The sequence below is a fragment of the Callithrix jacchus genome, chromosome 15, assembly GCF_049354715.1.
Source record: "Callithrix jacchus isolate 240 chromosome 15, calJac240_pri, whole genome shotgun sequence".
Classification (NCBI taxonomy): Eukaryota; Metazoa; Chordata; class Mammalia; order Primates; family Cebidae; genus Callithrix; species Callithrix jacchus.
Window position 1 is genome coordinate 4,937,545 of NC_133516.1, and position 18,261 is coordinate 4,955,805.

General features: G+C 38.4%; 1 long non-coding RNA gene across 1 annotated transcript in view; it reads left to right on the forward strand.

The window, feature by feature from the left end:
• The window catches only part of LOC128930976 (uncharacterized), a 50,583-nt gene extending 33,258 nt beyond the window's left edge, over nt 1-17,325 (forward strand). Inside the window, exon 4 of the long non-coding RNA XR_013526855.1 lies at nt 9,480-17,325. This is a non-coding gene — a long non-coding RNA (uncharacterized LOC128930976). The remainder of the gene's footprint in view (nt 1-9,479) is intronic.
• The last annotated feature ends 936 nt before the right edge of the window (nt 17,326-18,261 follow it).

The following is an 18,261-nucleotide window of genomic DNA, read 5'->3' on the forward strand; positions in this document are numbered from 1 at the left end:
CAATGTTTGCTTTATGTGTTTGGGAAAACTAGTGTCAGATATATTTATAGGTTCTCAATGAATGAACCATTCTATAATTTAATATCCTTTGTCTCTTGTGAATTTTGACATAAATTATATGAAATATGACAGTTTTTGATTAATATAATTGTTGTATCCCATCTCATTTGGTTAACACTTACATGGAATGTTTTTTCTATCCTGCCATTTTCAGTCCATTTTTAAAATTGGATCTGAAGTAAGTCTCTTGGAGACATGGTATAGTTAGATTGTGTGTGTGTTTTTCTTTAATTTTGTTAAAAAATCCTTTTATTCGGCCGGGTGCGGTGGCTCAAGCCTGTAATCCCAGCACTTTGGGAGGCCGAGGCGGGTGGATCACGAGGTCAACAGATCGAGACCATCTTGGTCAACATGGTGAAACCCCATCTCTACTAAAATTACAAAAAATTAGCTGGGCACGGTGGTGCGTGCCTGTAATCCCAGCTGCTTGGGAGGCTGAGGCAGGAGAATTGCCTGAACCCAGGAGGCGGAGATTGCAGTGAGCCGAGATCACGCCATTGCACTCCAGCCTGGGTAACAAGAGCGAAACTCCGTCCCAAAAAAAAAAAATCCTTTTATTCAGTATATGTATTTTTATTAGTAAGCTTAGTACGTGAATATTTAACTTCTTTTCTAAAAAAAACTTACTATTACCATTCTGTTTTTATTTAGCAGTTTTAGATATTTTGTCTCTCGTTCTTTGTTTAATAACTAGTTGATAGTGGCATGCCTTGGCTCCAACTTAACTTTTTGTTTGTCTTCATAGGTGTTTTATATGTGGTAAAGATAGGGATTACAAAAAATATCTTAAAGTTACCATTGATTTTAAACAGGCAACACTTACCCTCTGTTGCACACAAAAATTTATACTCATTACATTTGCCTTCAACTTTGTTATCAATGTCACTAATAATATACTGTATTGGATATACATTAACAAAATTTTAAAATTATTTTTATGCTTTTATCTTTCTAATTTTTCTTCTGTTTAACAAATCAAGGACTAGCTGAAACATATCTTTTAAATTTTAGAGTATAATTCAAAGTGATTTTTGAATCTTGGTAATACTACTATACATTTTTATAGTTGTGTATATACGTATCTTTACCAGAGAGTTAGGTATTTTTATATGATTTGACGTTCTTTAGTGTATCTTATTTTCAATGGGAGAGACTTCCTTATGCATTTCTTATAGATTAGTTCTGTTGACACACTTATCTACATTTTGATTATCTTGGAGAGTCTATTTTTCTTCATTTTAAAGAATACTTTTGCTGGACATAGTATTCTTGTTTGGAATTTGAGTTTGTATATTATATTACCCAGCTTTGTTCTTGCCTGAAAATTTTGTTTATACGTCTGCTGGTAATCTTGCAAGAGCACCATATAAATGACACCTTTCTCTTCTCTTCCTGCATTCTATATTCTCTTCGTGGCTTTGACTTTCAATACTATATTATACTGTGTCTTTTTAGAGATCTCTGTATTAGTCTTAGTTGAAATTTGCTGAGTTTCTTATTTTTGTTTTATATATATATATATATATATATATATATATATATATATATATTGAAGTGCATGTCAGTCTTATTTTGTACTTCTTCACAAATTTTATTTTTTGTATTTTTTTATAGTTTTATTTTTGTTATTTCATTTTGTTTTCTGTGTTCCCATTTCACTCAATGAACGTCATTGAAATGACAATTTTAAATTTTGAAGGTTTTTTTAATTTTAAAAAACAGATCTAGCTGAATTCACATTGTTTCAGGTAATATTTACATCTTTATTTTCCTTGTATTGGTTTTTGGATACTCACTTTATTCCTTTGATTTAGCCATATAGTTCTGATTTTTTTTTTTTTTTAGTTTTAAAGCACTTCTTTATTTTTTATTAAAAGCACAAGTCCATCTTTATTCCTCTAAACCTCAAAGCCAATTCTTTTATAAATTAAGCTTTCAAATATATGTGGGCCTAGTTCTGAGTGCTCCATCCCATTCCTTTGGTCTTCTCACCTAACCCTGCACCAAAAGATAATGAATAGTTACCAATACATTATAAGAAGACACATCTCAGACATACTTTTTCTTCCGTAGGTTTTTTTATGGAAATCAATCTTATCCACCTTTCTTGTCAGTGTCTCTGGCTACCAAAGAACATCTATCCTGATTTTTCTTTTTTCTTTTTTTTATTGCATTTTAGGTTTTGGGGTACATGTGCGGAACATGCAAGACCGTTTCATGGGTACACACATGGCAGTGTGTTTTGCTGCCTTCCTCCCCTTCACCCACATTTGGCATTTCTCCCCAGGCTATCCTTCCCCAGCCCCCCGCCGCTTTCCCTCCCCTCTTTCCCCCAATAGACCCGAGTGTTTGGTACTCCCATCCCTGTGTCCATGTGTTCTCATTTTTCATCACCCTCATATGAGTGAGAATATGCGGTATTTCATTTTCTGTTCTTGTGTCAGTTTACTAAGAATGATGTTCTCCAGATTCATCCATGTCCCTACAAATGACACGAACTCATCATTTTTGATTGCTGCATAATATTCCATGGTGTATATGTGCCACATTTTCCCAGTCCAGTCGCATTTGGGTTGGTTCCAGGTCTTTGCTATTGTAAACAGTGCTGCAATGAACATTCGTGTACATGCGTCCGTATAGTAGAACGATTTATAGTCCTTTGGATATATACCCAGTAATGGGATTACTGGGTCAAATGGAATTTCTATTTCTAAGGCCTTGAGGAATCGCCACACTGTCTTCCACAATGGCTGAACTAGTTTACACTCCCACCAACAGTGTTCCTATTTCTCCACATCCTCTCCAGCATCTGTTGTCTCCAGATTTTTAATGATCGCCATTCTAACTGGCGTGAGATGGTATCTCAATATGGTTTTGATTTGCATCTCTCTAATGACCAGTGATGATGAGCATTTTTTCATGTTTGTTGGCCTCATGTATGTCTTCTTTTGTAAAGTGTCTATTCATATCCTTTGCCCATTTTTGAATGGGCTTGTTTTTTTCCTATAAATCTGTTTGAGTTCTTTGTAAATTCTGGATATCAGCCCTTTGTCAGATAGGTAAACTGCAAAAATTTTTTCCCATTTTGTTGGTTGCCGATTCACTCTAATGACTGTTTCTTTTGCCATGCAGAAGCTGTGAAGTTTGATTAGGTCCCATTTATCTATTTTGGCTTTTGTTGCCAATGCTTTTGGTGTTTTGTTCATGAAGTCCTTGCCTACTCCTATGTCCTGAATGGTTTTGCTTAGATTTTCTTCTAGGGTTTTTATGATGCCAGGTCTTATGTTTAAGTCTTTAATCCATCTGGAGTTAATTTTAGTGTAAGGTGTCAGGAAGGGGTCCAGTTTCTGCTTTCTGCACATGGCTAGCCAGTTTTCCCAACACCATTTATTAAACAGGGAATCCTTGCCCCATTGCTTGTTTTTGTCAGGTTTATGAAAGATTGTATGGTTGTAGATATGTTGTGTTGCCTCCGATGCCTCTGTTCTGTTCCATTGGTCTATATCTCTGTTTTGGTACCAGTACCATGCTGTTTTGATTACTGTAGCCTTGTAGTATGGTTTGAAATCCGGTAGTATGATACCCCCAGCTATGTTCTTTTTGCTTAGAATTGACTTGGCTATGCGGGCTCTCTTTTGGTTCCATATGAAGTTCATGGTGGTTTTTTCCAGTTCTGTGAAGAAAGTCAATGGTAGCTTGATGGGGATAGCGTTGATTCTGTAAATTACGTGGGGCAGTATAGCCATTTTCATGATATTAATTCTTTGTAACCATGAAAATGGAATGCTTCTCCATCTGTTTGTGTTCTCTCTTATTTCATTGAGCAGTGGTTTGTAGTTTTCCTTGAAGAGGTCCCTTACATTCCTTGTGAGTTGTATTCCTAGGTCTTTTATTGTTTTTGTAGCAATTGTGAATGGCAGTTCATTCTTGATTTGGCGCTCTTTAAGCCTGTTATTGGTGTATAGGAATGCTTGTGATTTTTGCACATTGATTTTATATCCTGAGACTTTGCTGAAGTTGCTTATCAGTTTCAGGAGTTTTTGGGCTGAGGCGATGGGGTCTTCTAGGTATACTATCATGTTTTCAGCAAATAGTGACAATTTGGCTTCCACCTTTCCTATTTGAATACCCTTTATTTCTTTTTCTTGCCTGATTGCTGTGGCTAGAACTTCCAGTACTATATTGACTAGGAGTGGTGAAAGAGGGCATCCTTGTCTAGTGCCGGATTTCAAAGGGAATGCTTCCAGTTTTTGCCCATTTAATATGATATTGGCTGTTGGTTTGTCATAAATAGCTTTTATTACTTTGAGATACATTCCACTGATACCGAGTTTATTGAGGGTTTTTAGCATAAAGGGCTGTTGAATTTTGTCAAATACCTTCTCTGCGTCAATTGAGATAATCATGTGGTTTTTGTTTTTGGTTCTGTTTATGTGGTGAATTACATTTATAGACTTGTGTATGTTGAACCAGCCTTGCATCCCTGGGATGAATCCTACTTGATCTTGATGGATAAGTTTTTTGATGTGCTGTTGCAATCGGCTTGCCAGTATTTTATTGAAGATTTTTGCATCTATGTTCATCATGGATATTGGCCTGAAGTTTCCTTTTCTTGTTGGGTCTCTGCCGGGTTTTGGTAACAGGATGATGTTGGTCTCATAAAATGATTTGGGAAGGATTCCCTCTTTTTGGATTATTTGGAATCGTTTCAGAAGGAATGGTACCCGCTCCTCTTTGTGTGTCTGGTAGAATTCGGCTGTGAACCCATCTGGACCTGGGCTTTTTTTGTGTGGTAGGCTCTTAATTGCTGCCTCTACTTTAGACCTTGTTATTGGTCTATTCATAGTTTCAGCTTCCTCCTGGTTTAGGCTTGGGAGGACACAGGTGTCCAGGAATTTATCCATTTCTTCCAGGTTTACTAGTTTAGGTGCATAGAGTTGTTTGTAATATTCTCTGATGATGGTTTGAATTTCTGTGGAGTCTGTGGTGATTTCCCCTTTATCGTTTTTTATTGCATCTATTTGGTTGTTCTCTTTTTTCTTTTTTATCAGTCTGGCAAGTGGCCTGTCTATTTTGTTGATACTTTCAAAAAACCAGCTCTTGGATTTATTGATTTTTTGGAGGATTTTTCGTGTCTCAATCTCCTTCAGTTCTGCTCTGATCTTAATTATTTCTTGTCTTCTGCTTGGTTTTGAGTTTTTGATCTTGCTCCTCTAGCTCTTTCAATTTTGACGATAGGGTGTTAATTTTAGATTTCTCCACTCTTCTCACATGGGCACTTAATGCTATATATTTTCCTCTAGAGACTGCTTTAAATGTGTCCCAGAGATTCTGGCATGTTGTGTCTTCATTCTCGTTGGTTTTGAAGAACTTCTATATTTCTGCCTTCATTTCATTGTTTATCCAGTCAACATTCAAGAGCCAGTTGTTCAGTTTCCATCAAGCTGTGCGATTCTGGGTTAGTTTCTGAATTCTGAGTTCTAACTTGATTGCACTATGGTCTGAGAGACTGTTTGTTATGATTTCAGTTGTTTTGCATTTGCTGAGGAGTGCTTTACTTCCAATTATGTGGTCAATTTTAGAGTAGGTGTGATTTGGTGGTGAGAAGAATGTATATTCTGTGGATTTGGGGTGGAGAGGTCTGTAAATGTCTATCAGGTTTGCTTGCTCCAGGTCTGAGTTCAAGCCCTGGATATCCTTGTTAATTTCCTGTCTGTTTGATCTGTCTAATATTGGCAGTGGAGTGTTAAAGTCTCCCACTATTATTGTGTGGGAGTCTCAGTCTCTTTGTAAGTCATTAAGAACTTGCCTTATATATCTGGGTGCTCCTATATTGGGTCCATATATATTTAGGATCGTTAGCTCTTCTTGTTGTATCGATCCTTTTACCATTATGTAATGACCTTCTTTGTCTCTTTTGATCTTTGTTGCTTTAAAGTCTATTTTATCAGAGATGAGAATTGCAACTCCTGCTTTTTTTTTTTTGCCCTTCATTTTCTTGGTAAATCTTCCTCCATCCTTTTATTTTGAGCCTTTGTGTATCCTTGCATGTGAGGTGGGTTTTTGGGATACAGCACACTGATGGGTTTTGGATTTTTATTCAATTTGCCAGTCTATATCTGTTGATTGGTGCATTTAGCCCATTTAAATTTAGGATTAATATTGTTATGTGTGAATATGATACTGCCATTTTGATGCTAGCTGGCTGTTTTGCCCATTAGTTGATGAAGATTCTTCATTTTGTTGATGCTCTTTAGCATTTAGTGTGTTTTTGGAATGGCTGGTACTGGTTCTTCCTTTCTATGTGTAGTGCCTTTTTCAGGTGCTCTTGTAAAGCAGTCCAGGTGGTGACAAAATCTCTGAGTACTTGCTTGTTCGCAAAGGATTTTATTTTTCCTTCACTTACGAAGCTCAGTTTGGCTGGATATGTAATTCTGGGTTGAAAGTTCTTTTCTTTAAGGATGTTGAATATCAGCCCCCACTCTCTTCTGGTTTGTAGAATTTCTGCCGAGAGATCTGCTGTGAGTCTGATGGGCTTCCCTTTGTGGGTGACCCGACCTTTCTCTCTGGCTGCCCTTAGTATTTTCTCCTTCATTTCAACCCTCATGAATCTGACCATTAAATGCCTTGGGTTGCTCTTCTTTCAGAGTATTTTTGTGGTGTTCTATGTATTTCCTGGATTTGATTGTTGGCCTGCCTTGCTAGGTTGGGGAAATTTTCCTGGATAATATCCTGAAGAGTATTTTCCAGCTTGAATTCGTTCTCTTCATCCCCTTCTAGTACACCTATCAAACGTAGGTTAGGTCTCTTCACATAGTCCCACATTTCTTGGAGACTTTGTTCCTTTCTTTTTGTGCTTTTTTCTCTGATCTTGGTTTGTCTTTTGATTTCATTGAGTTGATCTTCGACTTCTGATATTCTTTCTTCTGCTTGGTCAGTTTGGCTGTTGAAACTTGTGCATGCTTGGTGAAGTTCTCGTGTTGTGTTTTTCAGCTCTTTCAATTCATTTATATTGCTCCCTAAGTTATCGATTCTTGTTATCATTTCCTCGAATCTTTTTTCAAATCTTATTTCAAGGTTCTTAGTTTCTTTGCATTGATTTAGAACATGTTCTTTTATCTCACAGAAGTTTCTCATTACCCACCTTCTGAAGTCTGTTTCCATCATTTCGTCACAGTCATTCTCCGTCCAGCTGTTTCCTTGTTGGTGAGGAGTTTTGGTCCTTTGTAGGAGGCGAGGTGTTCTGGTTTCGGGTGTTTTCCTCCTTTTTGCGCTGGTTTCTTCCCATCTTTTTGGATTTATCCACCTGTTGTCTGAGTAGTTGCTGTGTTTTCAGTTGGGTCTCTGAGTGGATGCCAAGATTGTTGATGATGAGGTATTTCTGTTACTTGGTTTTCCTTCTATCAGTCTAGCCCCTCTGCTGTATGACTGCTGACATCCACTCCAGGCCCTGCTTGTCTGGGGTACACCTGTAGCAGCTGCAGAACAGTGAGGGATGCTACGTTTCTTCTGCTGTCTTTGTCCCAGAATGACGCCCACCTAATGTCAGTCTGATCAGTCCTGTTTTAGGTGACTCTGGATATACAGGGTTCCGGGAGCTGCTTGAGGAGATGGTCTTAATAGGAGCTCAAGTGCTGAGCTGTGTGCTCCATTGTTCATTCAGGGCTGTTAGGCAGGTGTGTTTAAGTCTGCTGAAGCAGATCTCTTAAAACCCCTTTTTTTCCTCAGATGCTTTTTCTCGGGGGGTTGGGGCTTTATGAGTGTCCCTTGCACTATGCTGCCCAGCTAGGAGGCAGTCTAGTCAGTATTTGCCTGCCAAGGCTCTGCCCTGCTGATGTGGTGTCTGCCCTGTTGCTGCAGGCTCTGCCCTGCAGCCACTGGCTCCGCCACAGGCTCCGCTCTGCTGCCACCGGCTTCGTTCTGCAGCAGAGTCTCTCTGTTATGGCTGGTTGCCTCGGCAACAGCAGGCTGCGTCAGCAATGGGAGTGTACCTCAGTAGGGACGGTTTGCCTCGGTAATAGCAAACGTCCCTCCCCCATCAAGCTTCATCATCCTGGGTTCAGCTGTGCCCGCCGTGAAACTCTCCACCCGGAGCGTTTCGAATTGCTGTTTTGTTTGTCCCTGTGGGGGTGAAACCCACCGAGCCCGCTTGCCTGGCTCCCTGCCTCAGAGTGCCTTCCTTTTTTTTTTTCTTTAAGTTGAACGGATGGCTTTCTCTTAGGTGTTTCGGTCGCCCGCTGTTAGAGCACTGGGATCTGTGTGATTTCCTGTGCAGCGAGCCACTGCGCTGGCTCAAACGCCACTTCCCAGGAATCTCCTGGTCTGGCTCACTGTCCAAGTCCCATTTAATCAGATGGATATGCTAATATGCCCTCCCAAATCTCAGATTGCCAGTTTAGCAGGGCACCCGGGCCAGTGTGTTTTGTATGGATTGTTGCAGAGTGCTGTTGTGCTGCGGCGCTGGCTGAAGCGGCCACAACAGCCGAAATGGCTGCACTTGCGTTCCGTGTCTCTTGTACACCTGAGATTTTCCCCATTCTTTGGGCAACAAAGATCTGTCTGGAAATGCGGCTTTGACTCACCCTCTGAGTGTTCACTGAGAGCTGCGATCCTGTGTTGTTCTTACTGCGCCATCTAGTTCTAATGTTTTGTTTATGTCGTAATCTTTGGTTGTGATTTATACAAAAAAAGCCACATGTCAAAACATTTATGACTTGGCTTTGGCCTTGGGTAATATGGCACCAATTTTTTAGGCTAGAGGTTTTCAGAGTCTCTCAAAGCTGTTCTATGGATGTGTCTTCTCTGGGCTTTTGTGTTGGTTGTTCAGTTAAAGAAGATTTCCACATTTCTTATTGAGAGCCTGTAATCACTTTCTATGCTCATTGTCTGACTATGGAACTGAAGTCTTTGTTCTCTTGTAACACTCATTTACCTCAGCTGACCCAAACTGTCATTCAAAGTATACCACCATTCCTTTCAGCACTGTCATGGATCCTGGAAATTAGTCTTTGGCAAGGCCACAGAGCAAAGCCAGAAGCATGAACACATGTGGCACTATTTTCTTTATTTTTGGAAGGAGAAGCCAGGAGTTGCGAATTGTATTGGGGATGCAGAATGGGTGTGGTTGGTAAATATAAAATCCTTCTCTTCCAATTCTGTATTGTTCTTGGCATTTTGCTTACTTGCAGTGCTGCAAATACTCGACTGGTTTCCATATTTCTCAATAAGGTATTTGGGTTAGTATATTTTTGTTAAGTTTATATGTCTATAAAGAAATCACAGTGTGTAGTATTTTATTGCCTCACTGTGTCAATGTGCTCAGTATAGTTTTATATTTATAAAGTATATTCACCTTAGTCAAATAAGTTAGATAATTTGTTACTGTTTTCTTAGCTGGACCCTTGTTTTTTTCCCTGCAGAGATATTGCCAAACCAGAACATAAAAGATTCATCTAAAAATGTAATACTGAGAAAATATGAAAGCTGTGACCTTGATAATTTATGCTTAAAGAAAGTCTGGCAAGATGTGAATAATTGCAAGGGGTAGAAAAATAGTTATAATTACCTTCAGCAGTGTTTGTCACCCATCTGTAGAAAAATATGCCAATGCAATAAATGTGGCAAAGCTTCTCAGTGGTGCTCAATTCTTACTGAAGATAAGAACATTTGTAGCAGAGAGAAACCCTACAGTTGTGAAAAATGTGGCAGCCTGTAGGTCATTCTCATGCCTTATTAGAAATAAGAGAGCTTATACTGGAGAGAAACCCTACAAATATGAACAATGTGGCAAAGCCTTTACTCGCTCCTCAACGCTTGCTACACATAACATAATTCATACTGGAGAGAAACTCTACAGATGTGAAGAATGTGGCAGAGCGTTTACCCACTCTTCAGCTCTTACTAGACAAGAGAATTCATACTGGAGAGAAACCCCACAAATGTGAAGAATGTGGCAAAGCCTTTACCTACTCCCCAAACCTTATTAAACACAAGAAAATTCATACTGGAGAGAAACCCTATTATTGTGAAGAATGTTGCAGAGCCTTTAAAAGCTTCTCAGACCTTACTAAACATATGATAATGCATACTTTAGAGAGACCATAGAAATGTGAAGAATGTGGCAAAGTCTGTAGGTGGTTCTCAGAGCTTACAAAACATAAGATAATTCATGCTGGAGAGGAACCCTATAAATGTGAAGACTGTGGCAGAGGCTATATGTATCCTTCAGACCTGTCTCAACATAAGAGAACTCATACTGGAGAGAAACCCTACAAATGTGATGACTGTGGTCCTCAGGTATGACTAAACATAAGAGAACTCATACTGGAGCAAACTATACACGTGTGAAGAATGTGGCAGTCTTTTCCCACTTCTCATCCCTTTTTAACCACAGGAGACTACATACTGGAAGGCGACCTTAAAATGTGAGGAATGTGGCAAAGTGTTTCTCCGCCCTTACTAAACATAAGAGAATGAATAATGAAGAGAAACTACAGGTATTAAAAATGTAAAAAAGCCTTAGGCAGGTCCTCAACTTTTTTAAATATATCAGAACAAATATGATATAAGTGGAATCACTATTGAAGGATATTTAACAAAAGACTTAGAGTATACAATAATTCTCTTATTATTTATGAACCTTACAAATAGAGAGGTACAGTACTTCTACTTACATTACAGATTTTATTATACACAGAAAAATTTAAGCAAGAGGAAAACCTTTTAAGAGTTCCACAAAATGCTAATTTTTAAAAATAATAATAGCTCCCAGATTTATTGATTTTTTTAAACAGCATTTTATGTCTCAGTCTTTTTCAATTCAGCTCTAAATTTTGTTATCATATTCTACCAGCCTTGAAATTTACTTGCTCTTTCTTCTCTAGTTCGTTTACTTGTAATGTTAGGCTGTTAACATTACAAGTTAATCTTTTTTTAAAGTGTGAGCATTTAGCACTATAAATTATTGTCAACACTCCCTTAGCTGTTTTCTAAAGATTTTAGTATGTTGTAATATATCTTTTTTACCATTAATTTCAAAATCTTTCTGATTTAGCAGGAGTGTTCAGTTTCCATGTAATTGTATGTTTCTGAGTGAATTTCCTTAGTCTTGATTTCTAATATGATTGTGCTGTGGTCTGAGATGGCCATGAAATTTAGTTATTTTGCATTTGCTGAGGAGATTTTTATTCCTGATTATGATTGATTTTATAGTGTGTGTCATGTGATTAAAAAAATGCATATTTATTTATTTGTGGTTAGAGTGTTCTGTAGATGTCTGTCAAGTCCATTTGACACAGTGCTGAATTTAAGTTCTTAATATCTTTGTTAATTTTGTGTCTCAATGATCTATCTAATATTGTCAATGAAGTATTAACGTCCCTCACACTATTGTGTAAAATTCTGTCTCTAAGAACTTGCTTTATTAATCTAGATGCTTTTGCATTGAATGTATATATATTTAGCATTGTTGTCCCTTTACTATTATGTAATGCCTTTATCTTTTTATGATCTTAGTTGATCTAAAATCTGTTTTGCCAGAAACAAGGATTGAAACTCTTGCTTTTTTCTGTCTCTTTATTTGCTTGGTAGTTTTTCTCCATTTTTTAATTTTGAGCCTGTGTGACATAAGTGTCTTGAAGACAATATACCAGTGGGTCTTGATCCTGTATGCAGCTTGCTACTTTGTCTTTATTTTTGGGCATTTAGCTCATTTACATTTAAGGTTAGTATCAGTATGTGTGTACTTGATTCTGTCATCATTATCTTAGTTATTTTGCAGACTTGTTTATTGTATAAAACAAATGGTTTTGCTTTGTGGTTTCTTTATAATGTCACTGGTTTATCTACTTTAGTGTGTTTGCCTCTGTCTTTCCTATTCAGTGCTGTCTTCAGCACTTCTCATAATGCAGACCCAGTGGTAACAAATTTCCTCAGTATTATCTGAATAGGGTCTTATCTCTTTTACTTCTGAAGCTTAATTTGGTGAGATATAAAATTTTTGGTTAGAACTTTTTAAAAAGTATGTTGAATATTGGCCTCTAATCTCTTTTGTTTTTTGGGGTTTCTGCTGAAAGGTTCATTGTTAGTCTGATGAGCTACCCTTTGGAGGCTACCTGGCCTTTTTCTTTAGCTGCCTTTAACCCATTTTCTTTCATTTCAGCCTTGGAGAATCTCATGTTTATCTGTCTTGGGAATGACATTCTTGAGGAGTATCCAACTGGGATTTTCCATTTTCCCAAATTTGAATGTTAGCCTCTCTGGCTAGCTTGGGGATGTGATCTTGGTTGATGTCCTAAAACATGTCTTTGAGGTTGTTTTCAGTCTCATGATGTCTTTCAGGTATACCATTCAGTTATAGATTGGGTCTGTTTAGATAATCTCACATTTCTTGGAAGTTTTGCTTATTCCTCTTGATTTTTTGTTCTCACTCTTCTTGCCTGCTTTATTTGAAAAAGCCAGTTGTCAAGCTCTGGGATTATCTCCTCTGCTTGGCATATTCTGCTACTAATACCTGATTGTTTTATGGAATTTTTGTAATATGACTTTTAGCTCTATCAGGCTGTTTATGTTCTTCTCTATATGGATTTTTTTTTCTGTCAGTTCCTACAATGTTTTATTCTAATTTTTAACTTCCTTGTGTTAGGTTACAACTTAACTCTTCTAGCTCAATGAACTTTTTTCCTATCCTTATTCTGAATTCTACTTCTGTTACTGTAGCTATCTCTGCCTTAGTTTAGTTCTAAAACTTTGCTGAGAGGCGATTTGGTCATTTGGAAAAAAGAAGCCACTCTGCTTTTTGAGTTGTCATTATTGTTGCACTGATTCTCATGTTTGCAGGTTTATCTACATTTAAGCTTTAAGGTTGCTGAACTTTGGATTAAATTTTTTTTTCTTTTACTTGGTGGCCTTAAGGGTTTAATTGAGGTATAAGGCAAATTCAGCAGATATGGTTTACTCCTGGGAAATTTTAAGGGGCCAATGCTCCATTCACAACTTCTAGGCTGCAGGCTCTAACTCTAGGACACTTGTATTGAGCTCTGAGTTAATTCTCTGGTTTCTTGAGCGTTGAAGTCTACTGCGCTTGGGGGACTGAGGTGATGCAGCTGCAGCAGAGTGCTGGTGGATGTGGGGTTTCAGCCTGTCTGTGGACATTTATCTCATTGTTAGAGCCACAGCATCTGGGTGGGAGTTGGGGCCCCTGCTGGAGATTCTGGGTGCTGTTGTACTAGTGGTATTTGCTTGAGACAGGGTTTTGGCCAGCACAGGTTTGATGCCTTCTCTGTGTCCTGCAAGCTCAGTGTGTGGAAGCATCCTCCCTTTTCTGCACAGTGTCAGCACAAGGGAAGGGCAGGGCTTGCTGGCTTTGTGCCAGCCAAGGCTCCATTTGCAATTGCAGTTGCTTGGAGTTGGGAGTCATACTGCATTCCCATGGGCTGGTAGGCAAGTAAAGCAAAACATGCCCATGACAAAACATGTGCCCTCATAGTGATGTGGGAGTTGCTTGCCATGGACTTGGGGGAAGCTTCAGTAGAGGGGGGAACATGCATGCTGGTGCACAGCAATAGGGGCTGCTTTGCTGGAGCTATTAGGCAAAGTCCACCAGTGCAGAATGTATGGCATGGGCCCATAGGGCTATTGAAACTGCCCTGTAAGCAGGCGTGGCCAAGCTGTGCCCGGGGAGAAGCTGTCATTCCAAGAAGTGCTCGGCTTAGACTGTCCTCTTGCAAGACCATCCTTTAGAGATCAGATTCAACAGTTTTTCTATGGCTAAAGTCTGTTATGGGAATAAGTTGAGCTTAGAGGGATGGCCATCTCTGGCCATGGTCCTCTACAGATACTCTTACACCAAATCCTCTGCTCTACATCACCTGGCTTGCTTCCCCACCACTTTCTTATCTTCTGGGAGTTACACCTCAGAGAGCTGTAGCTCAATAATCACTTATTGCAGTAAGTCCAGAATAAATGGCCTGTATTTTAGGCCAAGCAAGGGGTGTTTCTCTCTGGTGATAAGCAGTGAAGTGTGAGTGGGACCCATTGGAGATAGAGTTTCTTTGGGCTCACTGCATGCAGCTTGTTGGAAGTGTGGATAAGGCACTTTGAGTTTTGGCTTTTTCACTAGTTGGAGGGTAGCAAGGACAGTTCCAATATAAAGGCAGTGGCAGAGAGGCTTTTATTTGTTGCCCCTGGAGGCTCTTTCTAGGGAATTGCTAAGTTGCTAATAACTCAGTAGCACTTGCGTTTGTTGGCTAGAGGCCCAGGCCTGGAGGACGTACCTAGTGAAAATATATGAGATACATATGGGGTGATTAGAATAGTTTGGCTGCTTTCCCATAGGACAGTTGCAATATGCTGGGTGACCACTGTTGTTTCTAGTCACTTCACATTTTACAGTACCTGAAGATATCACCAGTGAAGGCTGTAAAACAGAAAAAAATAGCAACCTGCCCCTTTCTCTGGGAACTCTATCCTAGAAATGTATAGAACAATTGCCAGTCCAAAAGCACTTGTAAAAGCTAACTGGAGACTCCTGATGGGAGGTCTCACCCAGTGAGGAGAAGCTAGATTTCAGACCCACTTAAAAAAGCAGTCTGGTCACATTTTGTAGGGAAGCTTTGTCATGTTAGCGTACCACTTCCTCCTCTGGTTGACTTGGAATCTCCCAAGCCAGAGGCTGGAACAGCCTGGTCACCCAGACAGCAAAGAGGGTAACTTATCTACCATCCTGGAGCTTTGTTCCAGGAAGTTTTAAAAACTCCTTCAGCTGGAGAGCACCAGTGGTTATTTCTGGAGATCCTAGTTGGGACATACACTGTCCAGTGAGGAGGTATGAGACTGAAAACCTTTACCAGATAGTCTGGCCATGATTTTGTAGAGCAGCTGTGCTGTCATGAGGGATCCTTTCCACCCCCACTCAGCTCATCAAAGCCTAAAAACTGGAATGGCTAAGTTGCTACAGCAGCAAAGGTAGTGACCCACACTCCAACTTGGAGCTGCACCTCTGGGAGGTGCAGTGCTGCTACCAGTGACTGGAATTTTAAGCCAGTGGGTCTTATCCTGTGGGGTGCTGTGAAAGTGGGGCTCACCCCTCTAGATTCCACCTCTTTTCTGGAGTATGCACAGAGATGTAACCTTTCATTTTGCTGGAGTTTCAGCCATGTTTTCTGGGAAACCCAGAAAGCCAGAGTATCTAAGGCCCACAGGTCTCTTCACTGGCCTAGGCCTCTACTCTGCTGAGACTCCACATAGCTCTGTGTGTCAAACTGAAGGCCTTGGTAGAGTTGGTTCATGCAGTGTCTCCTGACCCAAAGGTTGCAGAGATGTGTAGGAGAAGTTTGGATTTCCACAGTGACTCATTCACTTGCTGCTTTACTGGGTGGAGAGGTGCTGTGTCTTCATTTCTTAGTATTTATATAAAATTTCATGGTCATTGGTTGCTACATCAGTGTTATGGGAAGTTTTCCTTTATTAGATGGACACATTTCCACACTTTTCTGTGGAAGATTAAGAAAACAGAAATATAAGATGCATGACAAAATTCTAAATTGGCAGGCCCTTAGTGGATGTTTTACAACAGTGTCATAAGTGAAAGAATAGCAGTGTGGTAAGTGTTCAGAATAATATACTTCTGCATTATAATAAGTGAAACATTTTGAATTTTAGAAGTAAACTTTTACCATTTGCATGTTAAGGTAATTAAAATACAGTGGATTTAAAAATGCTTTTAAATGACAGTATGTGAACTTAATTTGTTTTAATATGGTAAGCCTGTTTTACATTGAATGTGTATCTTGCCACTGATGTTAATATTCCATCTTGCCCAAGGTTGGGTAAGGTAACAGCATAACAATATACAATAACAGCATAACAATATACTATTGACATAGTGGAATAACATCTCTAGTGATTCTTTTTGTCAGTGGTCTTCAAATAGCTTTGAGAATATTGTTTCTACAGCTTACACTTTTTCTTTTAGTAACTATAGGTTATTATGTTAGGGATAATAAGGATTATATGATTATAATGGAGCTATGTATTTCTGAATTCTGAATGACAATTTACAAAATGTTATTCTGTTAAACATGGGACTTCTGTGGTGTGCAAAACACATACAAACTTTTAGTTTTGATTTATGTGGATTTAAATATACAGACATATTACTGTAGAATAAACTTTAGGGTGTAACAGATTAATGGAGAAAGCAATCGTGTTTGTGAATGGCTGTGTACCTACTTGGAGAAGAAAAAAATAGCAGAATAAAACAATTTTACAAGGATTGATAAGTTACCAGCAAACCAGAAACTTCAAAGATTTTGAAAGCAAATCACTTTTCTCTGCTTTATACTGAATTTATTTATCTCAAATATTGTTACTCCTGGCTTAGAGTCTTCTTATGCAAATCTTCTGTTTTTTTAGTTTGTTTGCCTGTTACTCTAGAACTATATAATTTTCTTTTTGTCAAATTTCAGAAAGAATTTTCAATAGAATCCCTTCAGGGATTATAAAAGTGACTTAGAAAATTTAATGGTGTTCACAACATAATTTTAAGATGTAATTTCACAGTGAGTGTATTGCATTCTATTGAGTGAGTACATTTTATTTTTTAAATTAGATAATGCTATTTAATCCAATTTTTGTTTACATATAAATCATTTTACTTTTTAGAATTGTCATAGTTGAGTTCATTGAATTTATTGGGCCAACTTATTTAAGTGAACAGTTGGAGGCTCATGAGGTCTATTTGGCATACGTGTGAAGTAAACGAACATAGAACAATGCTAGCTGTCTAATAGAAGCTATATAATTATTTATAAATATTCTTATTGAAATTAGCCTGTGGCCTCGGGTGAATAATCGAAAATATCAACAGTGAAGAAATGGCATTGATTCTGCCTATGAAGAGAGGATAACTGTACTCATGCAGCACAAGTGACTCTCTACATTTAGAAGAAAGTACTGTTTCTTTTATTTTCATAAATATTGCTTTTCTATATTTTTATGTTAATCTTCAGCTACTTATGCATAAAAGCCCTTTGCCTTATTTGCCTGTATTATGACTACAACTTTCTTATTTTTCTCCTCAGCCTGTGTCATTTCACACAGTACTTGTAGGTTTTTGTGAGATACTTGGAATTTGTAATTAGTAAAATACTGGTTTTTTATAAACTGGCAAAATCTTTAATTTTTTAGTGTGTATGTTAAATGTTAAACAAAAGAATAACCTGTAAATTTAAAATAAAAAAAGATTTTTCCAGGTTGATGTTGAAATCTTGAGGATTTTCTCATTTTTGTATTATTATCTTTTTTATTTTAATAACTGCAGTTTACAGTTCACATTTTTATTCTTTTTAAAAAGTATGTCTGTATGTATGTATTTTTTAGATGGAGTTTTGCTCTGTTGCCCAGGCTGGAGTGCAGTGGTGCAGTGCCGGCTCAGCACAACCTCTGCCTCCTGGGTTCAAGTGATTTCTCCTGCCTCAGTTTTTCAAGTACCTGGGACTACAGGCACGCACCACGAGGCCAGCTAATTTTTGTATTTTATTAGAGACAGGGTTTAACTATGTTGGCCAGGCTGGTCTTGAACTCCTGACCTCATGATCGCCTGCCTTGGCCTCCCAAAGTGCTGGGATTGCAGGGGTGCACACAATTTTTATCCTTAATCACGTAACTCTGGCAACTCCTTAGTTATTTTCTTTAGAAAAGTTCCAGAAATCATAGCACCTTCAAAACTGAAACATTTCCTTAGTAATTTACTATGCAAACTGCCTTTCTGTATTCACAGAATGGGCAGAGGTGAGACCATTAACAGCACTTGCCTCTTTCATGACTTTCATACCATCATCAATGTAATTCAAGGAGATAATAGCGCAGCAGAAATTTCAGTGAGACTGAAAATAGCAGTGAAAATAAATGAAGACCAACAAAATGGAGAAAATAAATGACTATGTATTCCAACTTTGCTCTAGCAGGGGAATTAGCACCATCACATGTTTGGTGGCTACTCAAAAATCAGAAGAAGAATGAGTGAGTTTTATAGTAAAAAAAAAAAATGTAAGATTTTAGATGTGTCCCTATTTTAGGCTGTTGACATGGGGAAGATGTAGAAAGGCTCACCAGAAGCTGAATATTCTATTTTTCTGGTAAGTCTGTATGCTTGGTTTCTCAGTTTAATTCTAATTTGGAAGCTGGGGCAACAGTTCAGAC